Below are 21,318 nucleotides of genomic sequence, written 5' to 3'. Positions count from 1 at the left end.
AGAAAGAAAAAAACTGTCAATCCAGAATTCTATATCCAGTGAAAATATCCTTCAAGAATCAAGGTAAAATTAAATATTTTCAGGTGAAAAAAAATTCACTGCCAAAAAACCTGCACTATAAGAAATACTAAAGGAAATAATATGTACATATATCAACTGTAACATCAAGGTTGGGGTGGGAAGGGAATATGAACCAACACAGTTGCAAGTTTTCTATAACTTATGTGAAATGGTATAATGTTCACTCTAAGTATACTGTAAAAAGTTAAGGATCTGTATTGTAATTTTCAAATGACCACTAAAAGTAATGCAAAAAGAAGGATAGCTAAATAGGAAAAAAAAAAACCCTATGGAATGAGAGAAAATATTTGTAAACCGCTCATCTGATAAAGAGAATTAATCGTCAAGATAAGGAATGTGCAGAACTCAATAGCAAGAAAAGTAACCCAATTTTAAAAAGAGAAAAGGATGTGAACAGACACTTCTCTAAATAAGTCATACAAATGGCCAACAGGTCTGTAAAAAAAATGTTCACCATCACTAATCACCAGAGAAATGCAAGTTAAAAACACAATGAAATATTCCTTGCAGCTCTTAGGATGGCTATTAGAATGGAAGCTACCTGATTTAAAACTGGATCAGAAAGGTCTAGTGATCAAGACAGTAGGATATTAAATGAATGTAGACATTTAGATAAATGAAATGGACTAGAGGGTGTAGGAATAGACCCTCACTTATATACCTAATTGATTTTTTTTAATAGAACTATTTTCTTTAAAAAAAGAAAATAGGCTTTTTTTTTTCTTTTTTTGAAGCAGCATTAGATTCACAGCAAAATTGAATGGATAGCACAGAGTTCCTCTTCCCCTTCACATGAACAACCTCTCCTGTACCAACATCCAGCCCCAGAGTAGATCTGTTACAATTGATGATCCTACATTGACACGCTATCACTCAAATTCCATGTTTACATTAGGGTCCACTCCTGGTATTGTACATTCTGTGGGTTTGGAAAAATGTCTAATGACATGTGTCCACCATTTTAGCATCATACTAAATACTTTCACTGTCCCTAAAATGGTTAGTTGATTTTTGACTGAGCTGCCCAGGCAATTCACTTGGAAAAGAGAGAGTCTTTTCAACATGTGGTATTGGGACTACTGAATGTCTCTGTATGAAACAAACTAAACCTTGTTCCTTACCTTAAACCATGCAGAAAAATGAATTCAAAATGAATCATAGACCTAAATGTGAGAACAAAAACCAGAAAAAAGAAAAAGAAAAAAAATCTGTTAGGAGAAACAAATATTTCAGAGATATAAAAAGTACACATCAGTTGGCAAAATTAGCTTCATCCAAATAAAGGACTTTCTCTCCAAAGGACAAAAGGCAAACCTTTTTTCTAAGTGAGAAAAAATATTTGCAAAGCGTACACATGACCTTGAGCTTGTATTCAGCATATACAGAAAACACAACTCAGTAAGAAGTAACAAAGACTTGAATAGACACTTTGCAAAAGAAGATATATGAATGGCAAATAAACATGAAAAGATGCCAATATTCCTAGTAATGAAGTAAACGCACATTCAACTCTCCATGATATACTATTACCCATTACAATGGCTAAAGTTTGGAAAGACTGAAAAAACCCAGTGTGGTGCACCTGGGACTCTCCTACAGGGAACATAAAACTGTATGGTCACTTTGGAAAACAGTTTGGCAGCATTTTATAAAACTAAACATATACTTACCCAGTCCTAGATATTTACCCACGAGAAATAGGAACCTGTATCTAAAGACTTGCACATCCATATTGGTAGAAACTGCATTCAAGATAGCTCAAAAGTGGAAAAACCACGCATGCCTGTATGTTTTACTGCTGTGTGGATGAACAGACTATGGCTGTCCACACACGGCCATAAAACGGAATGAACTATTTTAATACATAGAGCATGAATGAGTATAAAAAATATCCTATGTGAAAGAAATCAAAACAAAAGACTACATGCTGTCTGATACCATTTGTCTAAAATTTTAGAAAAGGCACAGTGACAGAAAACAGATCAATGGTTGCCTGGAGCAAGAGGAGGGGAGGGGATATATGGCTACTGTGTCATGAGGAATCGTAAGATGATGGGGAAGTGTCTATCTCTTCATGGCAGTCACATTTACAGAACTGTGTAGAGCTACTAAAATTTCATCAAACTTAAAATGGGTGAATTTGGGGTATAAAATTACCCCTGGCTGCAGTGTGCTGCGTGGATTAGAAGCAAGCATAAGTGGCTCTGGGAGGGAGTTAGGAAGCTGAGGTCTCTCCCCATTTTCTACCTTTGATACAGTGTTCCCTATCCAGCCGCTTTACAGCTGGAGAGTCTCACCCAACAGAAGCGGGGGAACCTGGTTCTGTTCCAACTCCCTCTCACACAAAGGACCACATCATCACTGTTGCTCCTGTCTCTATCTTGGTCTCCCTGGCTGTTTCCCAAGGATGTTATTAAGCTAACTGAGATCTTGTCTACAAAGCAACCCAGTTCCATGGAGACCAATAGCCACTAAGCCCAGGGAGGTTAAGCAGCTTATCCACTGCAACTTTATTTCTTGACTCTTCTCTTTTCTTTCTGCAAAGGGAAGGACTGAACTACATGGTCTCAAAGGTTCCTTTGGGTCTGAACAGTCTGTGATTTTTAAGTACAGTGCAGATTTGATTTGAGTTTTTATTTCTAGTCTTCCTATGTGTGTTCCTCAGCAGGAATGCTGTCTCTCTTCCTCAGCATCTGATTGCATCTTACTCAGCTTTCAAGGGTCAACAAAAGGGCCCTTCACACTCCATGAAGCCCCTTCTTACTCTTCCAAGTTCCACCGATCTGGACTCTTGAGGCAGTTAGGTTTCCAGTGTGGCGAGGTTGGGAGGAAATGGAACCTTTAGCAGGTGGGGCCTGGTTGGTGGTAATTAGATCCCACTAGGGGAACTATCCTCAGGAGTGATTAATATAGTTCTTATAGGATCCAAGTTAGTTCCTGCATGAATGGGTTGTTATAAAAGAGGGAGACTGACCCCTGAATCTCTCTGGTTTTCGTGTAATCTTTTCACACACGCTCCCATTATTCTGCCATTTTCCATGTTGTGAGGTAGTCAAAGGTCTTCTGCTGTCATCATGCTCTGAGATCTCTAAAATTAAGCTGATCTCTTTTCTTTGTAAAGCAATTAGCCTCAAGTATTTTGTTATAGCAACAGAAAATGAACTAACACACACACACACACTGCTGTGAGTTTTGAGCATTAGGTACCTACTCAATCTAGTCTTGTTAGATTATTCTTCCTCTTATTCTGTTGTACAACTTGCTTCCTTTTAATTCTGCTTAACACTTACCTTCTAGATTTAACATTCTGGGTGCTCTTGTGCAGGAATCAAGCAGGAGACTCACAACTAGTTCTTAGAAATCATTGAGAAACAGAACTCTTATCTGGCAGTCCCAAAGCCACCCATTGTCCTATTGTTCTTAATTTCACTAGAAGTTGACAGTGCATATACTTAGAAATCTTTCCACTAAATAGATGTATGTCTGGGGAGCAGGGAAGAAGAGATCCAAATCAGAGGACTTCTTTTGCATATTTTCTTAGGGATGTTTACTGGCCCTACAACATGATTTATTTTAGACATAGACTGATTTCTATTTGGCCCTAAGCACATGGATCCCACACACATGTGGATCAAGGCTTCTTTCCAAAGCTTTATAGAAATAAAATTAATTTGCCATATGTTGAAATGTGTGGTCTTGGAAGTCAGCTAGACTTAGGAATGGGGTCCTGGATCTGCACCTACAAGCTGTGTGATATTGTTCTAATTTCAGAACCTCTCTGTTGTCTCCGTTTCTGTATCCTGTAACATAAGATTTGTGAGAAAAATAAAGGAAATGGCACATGCACGGTGCTTAGCACAGGAGCTAACCTATAATTAATTGCTCCTCCAATGCTACTTATTATTAAGCCCTTCCTGTCATGCACAGAATGTAAGGTGCAAATACAGTGGTTCCCCTTTTCCAGCAAGGAAGGCCCAGGCTGGGCATGCAGCAGAGGGGTGTTTGGTACCCTCCTGCTCTCCACATGGGACACACTCTCTGATTCCCCTTCTGAGGAATTCTCGAGGGCCCTGCTGGGAAGTGCTGTGGCTAGAGGCTGTGGTATTTGGGGCGGGTCTGTGCAGCCTTCAAAGACAGCCTTTCCTTTTGAAGAGGAGTATTTGCAGCTCATTAGCTCTGTGGCAGAGACCACCAACCAAATCAAATAGGGTTCTGGCTCAGCCTCTGCCAGGTCCCCCAAAGACCTCTGCATGGGGTTATTGGAGAGTCTCAATAAGCTTGTTTGCTCTCCACTTTTAGACTAACACTCACAGTAAGGGCAAGCTAGGATGAGTACCTAAGGATGCGGAAGACAAAGCTTCAACCACTGCAGAATGACCAGCTTCACTGGCCTATCCCAGTGTCATGCGCATCTGGACACTTGGGGGAAAAATATCCTTCAATGGTGACGCTGGTGATAACTACATCCCCCGAAGAACTCTCTGACAAGGTCCAAATCAAAATTCAAGGCAAATGTTCCCCCTGACCCTGGCGTGGGTCCACAGAGAATCTCACGGTCACAGGCCCTGCTGTCCCGGCAAGAGTGTATATAGATAGGTTAATCTACTTGTAATGAGTACGCTGGGTTGGGTCCACCCCCTATGGGGAGGAGGAAGAGTCCACAAAGCTCCTTGCTCATCAGTGGTGGCATATCATATAGCCTCTCTGCACCCCAGGAGTGAGGACAGAAGCTTTTTAATGTGGTTTCCTGAGACTGGGGTCTAGGCTGGCCTCAGAGGAAGACTGGTGTTCAGCTGCTTAGAAAGTCTACTCTGAAAAGCACAGTTGGCCCCTTAGACACCTTTCCCCTGCAGTGATGCCTGAAAAACTGTCAACCTTTTTAATCTCACAGTTAGGGAATATCAAAAGGCAAAAGTCTGGGGCTGGGGATGTGGCTCAAGCGGTAGCGCGCTCGCCTGGCATGCGTGCGGCCCAGGTTCGATCCTCAGCACCACATACAAACAAAGATGTTGTGTCCGCCAAATACTAAAAAATAAATATTAAAAAATTCTCTCTCTCTCTACCTCTATCTCTCTCACTCTCTCTTTAAAAAAAAAAAAAGGCAAAAGTCTTTAGGTTAACCCCAAACCGTGTTTTCAATTCATACTTAAGTGGAAATGATTGAGCCCAGAAGGGAATATTTTGCTAGCACAGGCCTGGGAGGGTTAAGGGCCTGGATTTGACAAACCTGGTGGGATGCAGAAAGAGGACCCACTGGAAAGTTCTGCCTGAAGCCTTTACTTTGTAGGGGGCTGGGGTTGGAGCTCAGTGGTAGAGCACTTGCCTAATATGTGTGAGGCACTGGGTTTGATCCTTCAATCCTCAGCACCACATAAAAATAAATAAATAAATAAATAAAAATAAAATGAAGGCATTGTGTGTCCATTTACAACTAGGGGGAAATAAAAGGACCTGTGTGTGCCAGAATGGCTCTTCTTTACTGGAAATCAGTAGTCAGGAGACATGGCTGGTGGCTGACGCCACGTGGCCGGAGCACTTAGGACAGATTTCTGATGTAGTCCTGCCCTCAGTAGGCTGGTGTTCTGATGAACTTGAAAGGACAGACCTTCTGTCTTGTCTGCTCACTTAGATCGCTCACTTAGGTGTCCCCAAGGACACGAGGGTGCTGACATTCTGAGACTCACGGGGGCAGGAGGAGGAGCAGGGAGAGAGGCTGTAAGAAGGCAAATTCATGGAAGGGTCAAGGACATGAGGCTAGGGTGGAATGTGAGACTGGGCAGGGGATTGGGGGTGAAGGATGAAGTGGGGGGGGAAGGAAGCCAGAGAGTGCTTTTATTTATTTCTTTACATTTAAAAAAAAAGTGTTGGAAACGGGGCGATGGGCGAGGGAAACGTGGTACAGGGGACTTTCCAGCACTTTCCAACATTCTAAAATGGCCTTTTATTCTCCCGCAGCCAGGACAGCTTTGGGGAATCGGCTTCCTGTGCAGCAGCACACGGTTCCTCCCACAGCTCCTCTCATTTTCCGGTCTTTCTTCCGAGTCAGAGAATATTTTCGAGGCCTTTTCTGTCTTTTGGAGGCTGCCCTGTGAAGTTTCTGTTGCATGGCTTCCCCTGTCCTCTCTCATCTTCCTGCCCTTCTCTCCCCTCCTCCATGTCCTCTCCTTTCCTCCCTCCGCCCCATGACCTCTCTCTCTCTCTCTTCCTCTCCAGGGCAAGCCCAGCCTCCTGCAGAAAAGGGCCGTCAGGACTGTGCCAAGCAGCCCACAGCTCTGGCAGAAGTAGTGGGGACAACTCAGCCAAGTGGCCCAAACTTTAATGAATTCAAGAACTGCCGGGCTGGCCCAGAGAGAGACTGGGTGGGCTTGGGCTTTGCAGAAAAAAAGCAGAAACTGGCCCCTTGTCGGGAAGATTTACACCCGGGAGGCCCAGCAGGCCCTATTGCGTCAGGCAAGCAATTACTTGGAAAACTACATTTCGTTGAACAAAGAACACACAAAAAAACCATTTAATTCCTTGCTGCTGCCTCCTTGGCTGCAAAATACTTCTGGAGTCTCTGACGTTTCTCCTCGCTCACCTCAGAGAACTGGGATCTGGCTGCTTTGAAATCCACTGAGGTTGCTGAAGGCTGCACCCCGAGGGAGAAGATGCCCCCTCTAGGAGGGGAGTGGAGGCAGACGGAGCCTGCTGCTCAGGGCTCTTATTGGAAGCCTTCCCCTGTAAAAGCATCTTGGAATTCCCTCATGCTGGGGTGGGTGGTGTGGGTTGTGCTACGTGATCAGGGGCAGCCAGGCTCTGCCAGGCTCCCAAATCCCAACTGGTCCGGGGCAGCTGCAAACCATAGGCTCTCCAAAGCAGCCACAAGTCTATAGAGAGCTCTCTGTGGGACATGATGACTGTTTTCAAATACTTAAAAGGCTGTCATTTGGAAAAGGAATAGATTTATTTGGTGTGGAGCCCGAGGATAAAATTAAAACCAAAGGCAGAATTTGCAAAAAGACAGACTCGTCTTCATAAAAACAAGGGCTTTGCAGCTGGTGTCATTGGGCAGGGTCAAGTGTGGCCTTGGGAAGTAATGACCTCCCCAGCTCTGGAGGTATTCAAACTGAGTGAATTGGGAGAGAGATGCCTCTGTATTTTGCTGTCTCCCCAGTGTGTCTCTAGAGGATAGACACTCTGCTTTTCATGTGGGTGCAGGGTGCCTTGCACATAGGTAGCAGGCATTTAATGGTTTTTGAAAGACTTAATGACTGAAAACCATAGGGCAGAAAGTTACAGTAGGAGATATCAAAGTATTTTGCAACAATGACTCTCAGAGCGTCTCTGAATGTTTCCTCATTTTCAAAGGCCAGGAAGGGAACAGTTTTGAAGGGGAGAGAGCTGGGTCTGCATATCAGGATTCCAGGTGGCTGTGGTAAGGTTAGGAGTGGAGCGGCAGGGGTCCCTTCTATGCTGCAAAGATCAGGCTGGTTTCCAGCAGGATTCAGACTACATACAAGGGGCTGGAACAGAGATCTCTTTCCTTCTTCTTCTTCTTCTTTTTTTTTTTGTAGTTGGACACAACACCTTCAATACCTTTATTTTATTTATTTTTATGTGGTGCTGAGGATCGAACCCAGGGCCTCACACATGCTAGGCGAGCTCTCTACCACTGAGCCACAACCCCAGCCCTTTCCTTCTTATCTTTGAACAGTACTGCTCACAATGCTCTGAGAAAACCCTAGAGCTCAGTAAGTCTCTTTGAAAAGGGAGTAAGGGGAGGAGGGGGCAGGAAATCCTTTGGCTCTGCTTCAAAATAAGTTCAGATTCTGATTACTTCTATCACCTACTGCTACTCCCACGGTCCAAGCTATCATCATCTCTCCCCTGGACTATTGCAATAGCTAACAGGTCCCATGTTTGCCTCCTTTTCTTAGAGTCTATTCTTCAAACAATAACCCAAATTGCCTCTTTAAAGATTTTTAAGTCAGAACCCCACCCCCTACCCCCCACAGTTCTAATGAATTGCTTTTCTATATCTGTTTTATATATTGGCATTTCTTAAAAGTTTTTTTAATATTTATTTTTTAGTTGTAGTTGGACACAATACCTTTATTTATTTATTTTTATGTGTGTGGTGCTGAGGATCGAACCCAGGGCCTTGGTAGGCAAGCACTCTACCTGCTGAGCCACAATCCCAGCCCCTTAAAATATTTTTTTGAAGAAAGGATTATACACTGAGAAGTTGAAAATCACTGGCCTAAAGGATTTATTCATTTACTGATCACCTATTATATACCAGAGATTGCTTTAAGTCCTGGGGATATAACAGTGAAATGATAGACAAAAATCCCTGCCCTCATGAGCTTGTATTTTAACAGGAGGAGAAAAGCTAACAAGAAAGTAAATTATAATATGTACGAAGATGATTAGTGTTATGGAGAAAAATATAGCAGGGAAAAGTAACGAAGAGGAATGGTTGGTGCAGTTTTCAATAAGGTGATCAGAGGAATACTCACTGTAAAGGTAACATTTGAGCAAAGACTTAAGGAGTTGAATAAGCCATGTGGGAAGAGCATTCCAGACAGAACATTTGGAGCAAAGGCCCTGAGGTAGAAGATGCCCCCTCTAGGAGGGGAGTGGAGGCAGACAGAGCCCTGCTGAGTAGATTCAAGAACAAGACTGGTGCAGAATGGAGTGGGTTGTGGTAGACGATTTCTACCATGGCTCCCAGTGACCCGCGGCTCTTGGGATTCATGCTTTTGTATAATTCCCTGTACTTTTATGTGGGTGGGAACCAGTGATTTGCTTTTAACCAATAAAATATGACAAATATTATGGGTGTCATTTACAAAAGTCTCTGGCTCCCCCTCCTGAGTGCCTTTTCTTATTGTCTCATTTGTTCACTCAATGGAAGCCACCTGCCATGAGCTGCTCCTCAGAGGGGCTCACGTGACAGACTGAGACCTTCAGTTCAATAGCCCATGAAAAGCAGAGTCCTGCCAACAACTGGGTGAGTGAGCTCCAGAGGAGATTCACGCCCCGCAGCATTGAGATGACCACAATTCCAGAGGGTTCCACACTGTTGACTGCAGCCTTGTGAGAGACTCTGAGCCAGTCGACCCAGCTGAGCCACACCCCACCTCCTGACTGAAAATGACGAGATAATAAGTGTTTGTTGTTTTAAGCCACCACGTTTTGGAGTAATTGGTCATGTGGTCATAGATAACTGATACACAGGGGTAGATGAATAAGAGATGAGATCATACAACTAATGGGAACCAGATCGGGTAGAGTTTGTTGGTTACTATAGCCCTTTGGCATTTCCCTGATGGAGATGGGAAATAATCTGACTTAAAAATCTTGAAAGAGGTAATTTTGGCTATTGCTTGGAGAACAGAAAAGGAGGCGAACCTGGGAGCCATTAGCTACTGCAGTAGTCCAGGTGAGGGAGGATGGGAGCTTGGACCAGGGGAGAAGCGTTCGGGTGATGGAAGCCATCAGAATCTGGATTTATTTTGAAACAGAGCCAATTCTTGATGGGTACAGATTGAGGTGTGATGTGACAGAAAGTGGGCATCAAGGATGACTCCAAGGGTTTCAATGGAAACTGTGCACAGGCAGGTTGAGAGGTGTCAGGGCGCAGAGCCTGAGCCTCTGTCTCTGCCAGCACCAAATGGGGCTAGCCTTGGACAGATTTTTGTCTGCCTCTCGAAGTTTTCAATGAAAACAGAGTTGCCATTAAATGAGCAGAAGAAGACTGGGGGAAGATCAAATTTAAGGGAGAAAATTATAAGTTTGATTGGTTAAATATCTACTTGCAGATGACTACTGGATATCCAAGTGGATATATAGGTAGATAATTGGATATACAAGTTAGAAATTCAGGGGACAGTTCTGAGACAGACATGTAAATTTGGAAGTCATCAGTAAATGTATTTTAAGACAAAGAGCCGATTGTGGACGAGACCACAATGGTGTAGAGGGAAATGTGAAGAGAAATTCCACTTCTGGGACTATACCTCAAAGAACTGAAAGCAGGGTCTCAAGGACATATTTGCCCATCCATGTTCATAAGCATCATTAATAGTAGCCAAGAGGCAGAAGCAACCCAAGTATCTACCAACAGATGAATGGATAAACAAAATACAGTACGGGTAGGCATAAAATGGAATATTATGCAAACATAAAAAGGAAAGCAATCTTATCACATGCTCCCACATGGATGAACCTAGAGAATATTATGCTAGGTGAAATACTCCAGTCACAGAAAGACAAATACTGTATGAGTCCACTAACATGACATTCCTGGAGTGGTCAAATTTATAAAACAGAAAGTGGGGTCACTTTTTGCCAAGGGCTTGGAGAAAAGAGGAATGGAGGGTTGTTTGTCAATGGGTTCAGAGTTTCAGTTTTGTTAAATGAAAAGAGTTCTAGACAATTTGTTTCAAAACATTACTCCTGATCGGTATGCTTAAGATAATATAGTACAAATAGCATAGTTCCCCCACACTCTTTATTTTTAGTGCTCAGGGCCTCATGCATGCTAGAAAAACACTCTATCACTGAGCTACCTCCCTGGCTCTAAGATGGTAAATTTAAGGTTATATAAACTTTACCATAATTGAAAAAAAATTAAAAGAAAAAGCTGAAATAAGCAAACACTGGTTACAAAATAAAAAAGTAAAAGGTCCAAGTGGCACACTCCAGTGGGAAGAGGTAGAGGAGATGTGGAGGGACCAGCAAAGGCGGATGACAAGGGGCATCTAATGAGCAGGAGGAACCTGGGAGGGGTGATGTCTGGAAACCGAGTGAGGAGTGTATGGGGGTGTGCAGGGCTCTTGTTGGGGGAGGAGAGAAACAGCAGGCTGGACGCTGTAGAGGAGACGTGTGACCTCCACAAGGGACAGTCTCATGGAATGTGGGTTTTGCCTGGGTGAGAGACCTGGGGGGGAGGGGTGGAGAACTGAACTTTAGTATAACTTCCTAGGAGCATTGTCATAAAGGGAAGCAGAGGAGTGGAGTCAGAAAGGGTTTTTTTTTTTTTTTGGTTGTTGTGTCTTGAGACAGGTAAAATGATAGCTTATTCATATGTTGACAGGAACATTATGGGAAAGGAGGAACATTCATGATGCAGGAGGAGGGGAAAATTGCCGGAGGGATATCCTGGAATGGGCAAGAGGGCATGCCGTCCAGTGCACAAATGCAGGAAAAACTGATGCTAATGTTGTAATCCCAAAGGTTCCAGTAATCCTCAGCTGCCCAGCCAGATCTTTCTCATTACTCCTCTGTTTTACACGCATTTGGAGGTACTCATCTCTTTCCTGCATGGACTGCCAACTTTGTTCCTAGATCTTTGCTTATGGTGCCTCCTCCACCAGGAAGGTCCTTCCCTCACTGTGACACTTCCAACTCCAGCCTGAAAAAGCTCTGCAGAGTGCTGCCCTCCCTTCAGAGACTCCCCTCTCTCATCCCTACAGGTCTTCACCTTGCCTTCCTGATTTTCTTCTCTACCATGAATTGCTATCTTTCCTCCCTTTCAGACCAAAAAGAGGGAAAGATCTGCATCTGCTACTTCATCTCATGTTCATCTTCACTGTTTTCTTCATCATCATCTTCTTCTTCTTCATCCCCATCATCATCATCTCAGCTACAGCCACCTTACGGTGTTCGTGCACCAGGCCACTTAATGAGGTTGAACTTTAATTGTCCAAAGGAGCAAACACAGACTTGGAATCATTTGTCTGAGTCACAGAGCTAGAAAGTGATTCATGGGGAGGTTTTTGTGACCAAGGCTGGCCCTCTGAGCCACGGCCTGGGACTGCCTCTGCCCTGCTTATCGTGTCCTGCTGCTCAGAACTTGGCAAGGAGCAACAGGCAATGTACAGATAGATCTGGAGAAATCAAACCTGTCCGGGATGAATGGACACACATGGAACTTACTCCATCTGCTGTAGGAACTTCTCATTTAAAGCAGGGAAAGAGCAAGATACCATAGCTTGGCCTGCTATGAACCCTGGGCCCCAGGCCCTGCTGTGTGTGACCTGTGGGCTCCACAAAACCAATGAGAAGCAGGGAGCATCCCTGGGGGTGGGGTGGGGTGGGAGGAAGGCTGCCTGGCACCAGCTCTAGATCTCTCCAGGAGGAAGGATGACTGCCAGAGAAATGTTTTCCAGAAAGGAAAAATGGAGGGATGGGGAGAGGAAGGAGAACTAGGAGGGCAGAAGAAAGGAAGGAAAGGAGAAGGAAGAAGGTGGGGAAGAGAAACAAAAAGGTGGGGGTGGAAGGAGGCTAGAGAAGCTAAGAAAAGTGAGGAAACGAGTTGGGGAAGGAGAGGAGAGAAGGACGAAGTAGGTGCCATGGTTTGAATATGTTTTCCAAAAGTTCACTTTTGGAAACTATATCCCTAAAGTCCTATGTTAATGGTATCTGGCGGTGGTGGGGCGGGGGGCAGCACTGGGCAGCAATGAGGATTAGGTGAGGTGAGACTCCCAGGATGGCATTAGTGGTCTTACAGGAAGAGGAAGAAAGATACAAGCTAACACACTTGCTCTATTTTGTCATGGGATGCCCTCCACTATATTCAGATGTTGCAAGAAGGCCCTCATCATGAATGGTAGGTGGCATACACCTGTAATTCCAGTTATTTGGGAGGCTGAGGCAGGAGAATTGCAAGTCTGAGGCCAGCCTCAGCAATTCAATGAGACCCTGGAGACATAAACTGGAGACATAGCTCCATGGTCGTGCTTACCCGGCACATGTGAGGTCCTGGACTTAGACAATGGGGGTGGGGGAAAGGCCTGGGGGTATAGCTCAGTAGAAGAGCACTTGCCTAGCATGCACAGGGCCCTGGGTTCAGTCCCCAGTACCACAAACAAACAAACAAAAGCAAAAACAACAACAACAAACTCATAAACAAATAAGTACAGTTCTTAAAACCAAAGCCTTTATAATATTTTTAGGAGTTCAAACAGGTTCAAACTTTTCTGAAAATGTTTCAAAATTATTTATAATGATAGTTACCCAATTCTGTACCTATACTAAAACCTGCTGAATGGTATACTTTAAATGGAAGAATTGTATGGCAAGTGAATTATATATATCTCAATAAAAGTATTACAGTTGAACATCCCTAATCCCAAATTCTGAAACCAAAATCTGAAACTTTATTAGCAAAGAACGAAGGCCAGAAGTACAAAATCCCACATCAGACCTCATGTGACAGGTCATTGAAAGCATAAGTGCTCTAAAAATATTGTGTAAAATTGCCTTCAGGGCTAGGATGGAGCTCAGTAGCACAGCACATGTGTAAAACCCTGGATTCCATCCTCATTACTATGAAAACAAAACAAAACAAAGAATCTTTGAGCTATGTGTGTAAGGTATATATGAATCATAAATGAATTTTATGTTTAGATTAAGGTCCTGTCTTTAAGATACCTCATTATATCTGAGTACACACGCCTGTAATCCCAGCTACCCAGAAGGCTGAGGCAGGAGGATCTCAAGTTTAATGACAGTCTGGGCAACTGAGACCCTATCTCAAAATTTATAAAGGGCTGGGAATGTAGCTCAGTGGCAGAGTGCTTGTCAAGCATGCATGAGACCCTGGATTCAATCCCCAGCACTGAAAAATAAAATTTTAGTGGGGGAAGAAAGACAATCCTTGGGCTATTTGATGACTTGTCCCGGAGTGTAATGGAGTTCAGTCTATAAACCTGGAAGGTGCCTGATCTCTAATACCATCCTGCACTAAAACAAAGAGGCATAATGACTTTTCTGGGAAGCAGAAAGGGGGTCTCTCTATCCTGTGACTCAGTCTCACTGTGCACAGGCAGGTTGAGAGATGTCAGGGTGCAGAGCCTGAGCCTCTGTCTCTGCCAGCACCAAAGGGGGCTAGCCTTGGACAGAGTTTTGTCTGCCTCTCGAAGTCCTGGCTTGCATACTGCCTCCTCCGGTATGTGCTCAGTGTAGTCTTAACAGCCCCCACATCACAGCAGTTACCTTTAAAAATGTGGAAAGATATCATTTTTTGTAGAATCTATGTATGTGGAATAATTGTTTCTCCCTGGCACTTTCTTCAATTAGCCATTTTCCTTTTGATAAAAATACTGAAAGTCCATAAGCTTCTCAGGTCCTGACTGCCAAGCAGCTTGTGGCTGAGGAAAGAGATATTAAGGCCCTGAATTGTGGGGAAACGGAAATGGAACTGAGTAGGGTCCCAGAAGGAGCTGGAGTTGGGTCAGGAACTGTGTGCAGCTCAGCTCCAGAACACACCTGATTTAAAGACCTTTGAGGCTGATAGGACAGCTCTAGCACATTTTGGAGATATGAGCTCTATCAACACGCTCCAGAACGCAGGTGAGAGAGTCCTACTCCGTGCCACTCTAACTGTGGGTTCATGGCTCCAGGAACTGTAAAGGGTGGGAAGCGTCCTCAGGCAGAGCCACTGCCCTCTGCACAGAGGATCTGATTTCAGGCCTGAGTCATTAAGGGGATGCCATGGCTATAAAGGCAAGTTTGGCAGGTTTTTAAAGAGCTAAAATAATTGCCCATTCATGCCAACAGCTCATTAGTTCAAGCCGGATGCTTCAGTGCAGACAGACGGCCTTGCACCCTGAGCAGGGGGTGCTCCACATTCTGCTGCCAGTTGGGAAGGGGTGCCTACAGTCTGGCTTGCCTTAACAGCTGGCTCCTTGTCCAGCCTAGGAGACCAAGTAGACGGTCATTCATCAGGACAATGAGTACCTCGGCTCTGAAATGCCTCCAGTTTTCACACTCCCGGCTTCCAACTACCCAGTGGAAAAGCAGAAGAAATAGAGAGGGGAAGAGTCCTGGCGGGAAGTTGTGATTCTGTTCCCTTAGACAAGAACAAGAGCCTAAGAAAATGGCTTTATTCATAGTTGGAGGATGATCTCCCCTGGAGGTCTGGGAAGTCTTGCCATTTTGCAAACAGGCCTTCCAGGTTTCTTTTCCTGTTATCCCACCTCCCCAGGGTAAAGAATTTGGCATTTAGAGTCAGAAGATTTCTCCGGGGAAGATTTTGCTTTGACTCCTACCTTGCCTAGTTACCAAAAGTGTGGCCTTGGTTAAGCCATTCGGCTTTCTGAGCCTCAGTTTCCCTATCTCTATAACAGGATGGTTATGATTTTATGAGATCATGTGATTAAAAGTGCCTGATAAATAAGGACTCACACATATTGTGGGTAGAGTTTGAAATCAGTGAGTGTGATAAAATCTGGCTAATCAGGTTTAGCTATTGGGACTATTTACGACTGTCTAAGTCCTCGTGATAGAGATGGAACAGACATCTTTGGGGCAAATGGTTAGACCTATCTAGGACAGCAGGCTGTGTTGTCCCAACCCCTGGGGCTAGTAGAGTGTAGGATGTCAGGTAGCTCACCCAGAGTAGAAAGGAGTTTCCTCATGGGGGAGGAGACTGTGAGGTCTTGTTCAGGCAATTTCCTTCATTCCAGGGGCCTCCAGAATTTTCCTCAGGGAGAATACTGACCAGAGCATTTGGGTCTGCTCTGAACGGGCCACATCTGAACCCTGGCCTCTAGACCTACCATTGGGACCTCAGATTCCTTCAATGGGTAACTTGTGGAGCTGGGATGTACTACCTGCCACCACTCTGCCAAGAATCCTGGAAGTTGACTTTGGAGGCATAAAGGAAGAAAGCTCACCTCAAGGAATGGGACAACCTCACTGAAATTTCAGCAAATTCCAAAAAGGGAGAGTTTAAAAATAGAAAAAGCACACAAAGCCAGATCACTCTCAAGGCCCAATGCCCCTGAAAGCCATGGAGTCAATGCCTCACTGAGTCCCAAGATAGTCAAACCCTGCTGAAGTGGGCATGGAAGTACTCTTGCTCTTCAAATATGACTTGGAAAAGAAAATGATCCTGTTTTTAATTTTTTACTTGATAACATGTAAACTACATGAGAGGCAGATTCTACCCAAGAATGGAGCCTGGTTCCGAGTAGGTCCTTCATCGATGTTTGTTTAAATGAATGAATGAATGAGTAGTATGGGCTCCCATCTTTTCAGTCTCTTCCCTTATGTTCTGTTCCTCCTATTTTATTTTAGCCCACCCCTAGCCAAATATGGGAATATATAAAGACAAATGATTATATTCTGATTTTTTTTTTACCTAGGGATAGACATTCACATATTCAATAAACCTGGAATTGTATATCAATATGAGTTGTTATTATGGTTTGGATCTGGAATGTCTCCCAAAGGCTCATGTGTTCAAAGCTTTGTCCCCAATGCAGCAATGTTCAGGAGTGGGGCTTTGAGGATTAGATCCCGAGAGCTCTGATTTCAATGGATCAATGAATTAATTCACTGAGGGATTCATAGATGAAGCCCTATTCAGAGGTAGTAGGAACTGTAAGAGGAGGGACCTATTGAAGAGAGTGGGTCCTTGGGGGAACTATGTCTTGTTTCTGGCCCCTTTTCTCTCATTTTCTTTGCTTGCCAGCTGCCATGGACTGAGCAGCTTTCTTCTGCCACTCCCCATGCCCAAAACAAAGGAGCCACCTGCCTATGGAACAAAACTTCTGAAACCTGGAGCTAAAATAAGTCTTTCCCCTTTAAAGTTGTTTCTCCCAGGCATTTTGTCACAGTGATGAAAAGCTGACCTACATTTTTTTTGGCGGGGGGGTGGTACCAGGGATTGAACTCAGGGGCACTTGACCACTGAACCACATCCCCAGCCCTATTTATATTTTATTTAGAGACAGGGTCTCACTGAGTTGTTTAGTGCCTCACTTTAGCTGAGGCTGGCTTTGAACCCATGATCCTCCTGCCTCAGCCTCCCAAGCTGCTAGGATTACAGGTTTGGGCCACTGCACTGGCTACACAATTGTTTTACGAGCACTTTATTTAATTGTCACTTTTCAAAATTCATAAGAATAATTAAAAGTACAGGAATCATAAGGAAGAAATGAAGCTGCCATTGGTCATAGATTACATGAATGCCTACATACATGGGAAATCTGAAAGTATCCTCAGATAAACTCAGAATTAATAGGTAGTTTAGCAAGGTCACTAGACATAAGAGCAATATGCAAAAATCAAATGTGTTTCTATATTATAACAAATGACATTTAATAAATTAAAATTTTAAAGTTATACCATGTATAGGGCTGGGGGTGTAGCTCAGTGATAAAGTGCTTTTATTGCATATATATCTATATCTATCTATCTATCTATATATATCTATATATATATATCTCATCACTTATAACAGCATATAAAAGCAAACACTTAGGAATAAATCTAATAAAGAATGTACAAGATCTCTTCACTGAAAATTGCAAAACATTACTGAGAGAAGCTAAGGATAAGGTAAAAATATGTTGAGGAATATGCTCCAGTTTCCTCAGTAGGAATAGGTGGACTCTGAGATGGACCCAGTCTGTCTCTTTCTTGTGATCTGGGTTCTGGTTGTCAGTTGCTGTTCTGGGGAACTCACCCCCAGGATCTGCCTTTCCTGGAGAAGGTACCTGTATTCTGAACCTTCCCTTCCGTGTTAGTTTTTTTTCTGAACAAAATACCTGACAAGAACAATTTAGAGGAGGGAAAGTTTATTTTGGTTTCAGAGGTGTAGTCCATGGTGGGCCAACTCCATTGCTCTGGGCCCAAGGTGAGGTAGAACAACATGGTGGAAGGGCATGGCAGAGGGTGCTACTCAGCTCATGGCAGCCAGGAGGTCAAGAGGGAGAAAAGAGAAAGAGCCACGGGGACAATGAACCCTTCCATGGCACACCCCCAGAGACTCACCTGCTCCATCCAGGCCCCACCTGATGACAGTTACCACCCAGTCAGACCATTCAAAGCAGGATGGACTCATTAGGTCGCAGTTCTCACAATCTAATCATTTCACCTTTGAATATTCCTGTAGTAACACAGGAGATTTATATCCAAATTATATTATAAATTCATATCCAAATTATAACACCTTCTAACATGAATCCTCAAATAGTGGAAAGAAATGATAAAAGGTATTGATGAAAAGTAATAGTGGCTAACAATTACAAAGGCATGAGGCCAGAGAAATGGATGTTCTTGGGAGAGGAAGGAAGCCTTCTCCACCTCGCCAGTCCTCTCACTATCCTAGGGCATCACTAGAAACTTGCTGATCTACACATTTTGAAATATTTAAATGATCTCTATGCATCAGCCTCCTTCCTTCCTTCACCCATTACAGCAAAATCTTCTGCAATAGAAGGGAGGATAAGCTGTGAGATTCCCCCCCCCCCCTCAGAATCACAACGTCTTTAAGCAGTGGCTATCCTGGGCCCTAGGAAAGAGATTGCATTCATTCCTGAAGTCTGAAACACACTCAATCAATAATCAGCCAGGATGTAAAGTATCTAACCTTGTAGCTGGCATGTAATAAACCCTCAATAAATATCAAATTTCCTTTTCTCACTAGGGTGCGGCATAGTTTGGGGATCCTTTGGGGAATATAGAAATATAAGGCCCCATCCCAGCCTTTAAAGAGCTTAGTGACTTAACATTATTCCGCTATGAATCTAACCCACCAGAAGGAAGGAAAAAAAAAAAAAAGCAAAGATCCCTCCCCACTGAGCCACAGCCCCTCTGGAAGTGAAAATCAGAGGCACCAGTGCCTGCTAAGCCCCCTGCCCCCTCTTTCCACCCCCAACCCCAGCTTTAATCTGTTTAATTATTTTTTCATGTGTGCACCAGAGAGCCTGTTGTTTTTATGGGTCAGTGTTTATTAATTTTTCTTCCCTAACCTTCCTTCTTTCAGCACGAGCAGGGCAGGCAGTGCAGACAGAATATTGGAGGCAGGCTCCAGTGAACAGAGATTACATAGATATATATAGAGATGAGAGGAAGCAAGCAAGAAAATGCGGTTACCTCTGAGGCTGCAGAGAAGCTGTTAAGTGCTGGAGATTTAAAGCTTCATTCGCCTCTGTACTAACTTCAAGCTGTTCTAAGCCCAGTCTCCCAGACGACAAAACTCAGACCAGCTGCGAGAGAAAGGATATTATTCCCGCTGGAGCCTCAGGTCTGATTTAGAGGGTGCTTAGAGGAGGCAAGTGGAAAGGATGGAGTAGAACAATCAGAGTTTTATATCTGGGGAAACTTTTTCTGTTGAAGAGAAGGCCACAGACAGAAAGAAAACACTCATCAGTCGTTTGTCTTGGATGGGATGAGAACTGAGCCCTAAATCAAGGCAAGAGCAATCCAGGGAAGAACTCCTTGCCTGGGAAGGTGGTTAAATAGCAGAGCTATCACAAGATAGGGTCGAATACTTGTTTCTGCAGAAGTTGGTGAGTCACCTGTCCAGAAGAGGGAGGCTGGATTCAGAAGGTCATTTCCCACTGTTTTGTTGGTCTTAAGTGATGATGGTCAGGGCAACCCTGGGTCAAGGCAAATTAGGTTTCAAGTACAACTGCACTGGCAGAGGGGGCAGCATGAGTTGTGGGGTGCACCAGAGAAAATGCTTTGTAAAGTGGCAATGGGGTGGTGGGGGGAGAATGTGGACACTGATGAGGAACAGGAGGAAGAGAACTTCATTTGCTAGAGAACAGAATTTCAGAGGTCAAGCTGTCATCTTTAATGCAAGGTGCTATCATTTGGATCTTAAGTGATCCTCAGAGGTCTATGTGTTTAAGCCTTGGTCCCCAGCTTGATGCTATTGGGAGGTGGTGGAACCCTTAAGAGATGGGGCTTTGTGGGAGGTCTCAGGTCATTGGCTGTGGATCCTGGACCCTTCCTTGTTCTCTCTTTTGTTTCCTGGCCATGAATTGTTTTGCTCTGCCATGTACTCTCATCATCATGTGTGCCTCACCCACAGGCCCAAAGCAACAGGGACAACCAATCATGGACTGGAATCTCCAAAATTCTGAGCCCAAATAAACCTTTTGTCTTTGTAAGTTAATTATCACAGGTGTTTTGTTATACCTATAGAATGTTGACTAACACCCAGTGGTAATTGGAGTTGATCTTGGGCCTGACTAAATAGATCCTAATGTCACAGTTTGAGGACTTGAGGGCTAAGAGCTTGCTGGTAGTGGAGAGGTGTTGTGTTCATCTCCAAGTCCATGGCAGAAGCTTTATATTTTTTTCTTTTTTCTTTCTGGGGAAGGAACCAAGAACCTTGTTCATGTTAAGCAAGCGCTCTACTAATGAGCTACACCCCAGCCCTAGAAGCTGTATCTAAAGACGAATTCTCTGGGATAGCTTATAAGGTTGTTTTATTTTTCTTCCAATGGTGGGTGTTTAGGTAAAAGAGAAAATATTACAGTTTTTTTTTTAAATGTCTGCCCTACATATTGAGATGGAGCTTTCTTCCTGGGAGGAACTGCAATAGGCAGCAGCTAAGCATATGCCCAGTGGTCTTAGAGACCAGGGCATGCCTTCCACCCCGGAGTCATGCTAGTGGCCTGTGTGCATCATGGGAATTTCTTAGAAGGGTCCAGCCTCAACAACAGAGTTGGGGAAGGGAAGGTTGAAGCTTGAATAAGGATTTACTCTTTTCCAACCTACCCTGTTACTCATTCTCCTGGGACTTCCCTGTCTGTGTTTTGTTTCCCTTGGTAGGGAAGGCTGTCAATGAAAAAGTATTTATTAATCCCACTTTTTGCCTAGAAAGCATGAAGTCCCTTATGTGACCTCTTATGTCTTAGATGCTAGAAAAGGCCAAATGTGTCACTAAAATATCAGAAGTATAATACCCTTTGTGATAAGATCATCAATTTCTTCGGATTCCTTCAGATGGATTCCATTTAAACTGATCCTAACTATATCAACCATATCCTTCCTTACCCTGATTTATACTGAAAGTAAATTGAGCATAAGATTAAATCAGTTACACACTTACTTTCACATTCTGGACAATGTAGGTAAGTGGACAGACCCAAAGAAGAACACTGTTCCTTCATCATCCTTTCAATAAACACAGGTAGGGAGACAAGAGGCCCCCAAAGCTGACAGCCACATCTCAAGGTAATTTGGCCTCCAGTGCTCAGAGCTGGAATCAATTTTAAAGATGGTTCACTTTGTTCCCCTCCCTGTCCTTTCAGGCAGAGTTTGTTCTTGGGTCTAACCAGATTTTCCTACAGCAAGGTGAGACTTCTCTTAGTCACCCTAGAAAAGGGGGAAACTCAGAGTGGAAAGAGAATTTGCCCAAGGTTACAAGTCAAATCATTGGATGAAAAGTGCCAAATAAATCATTCAGAATTCTAGGACCTTAGAAAAGGAAGAGACCATACTGTG

This window comes from Marmota monax, unplaced genomic scaffold (assembly GCF_021218885.2).
Source record: "Marmota monax isolate L192 unplaced genomic scaffold, Marmota_monax_Labrador192_F-V1.1 WCK01_AAM20220418_F8-fsc00224, whole genome shotgun sequence".
In the NCBI taxonomy this organism is placed as follows: Eukaryota; Metazoa; Chordata; class Mammalia; order Rodentia; family Sciuridae; genus Marmota; species Marmota monax.
The sequence above is the reverse complement of the archived record's forward strand: the minus strand, read 5'-3'. Positions refer to the sequence as shown.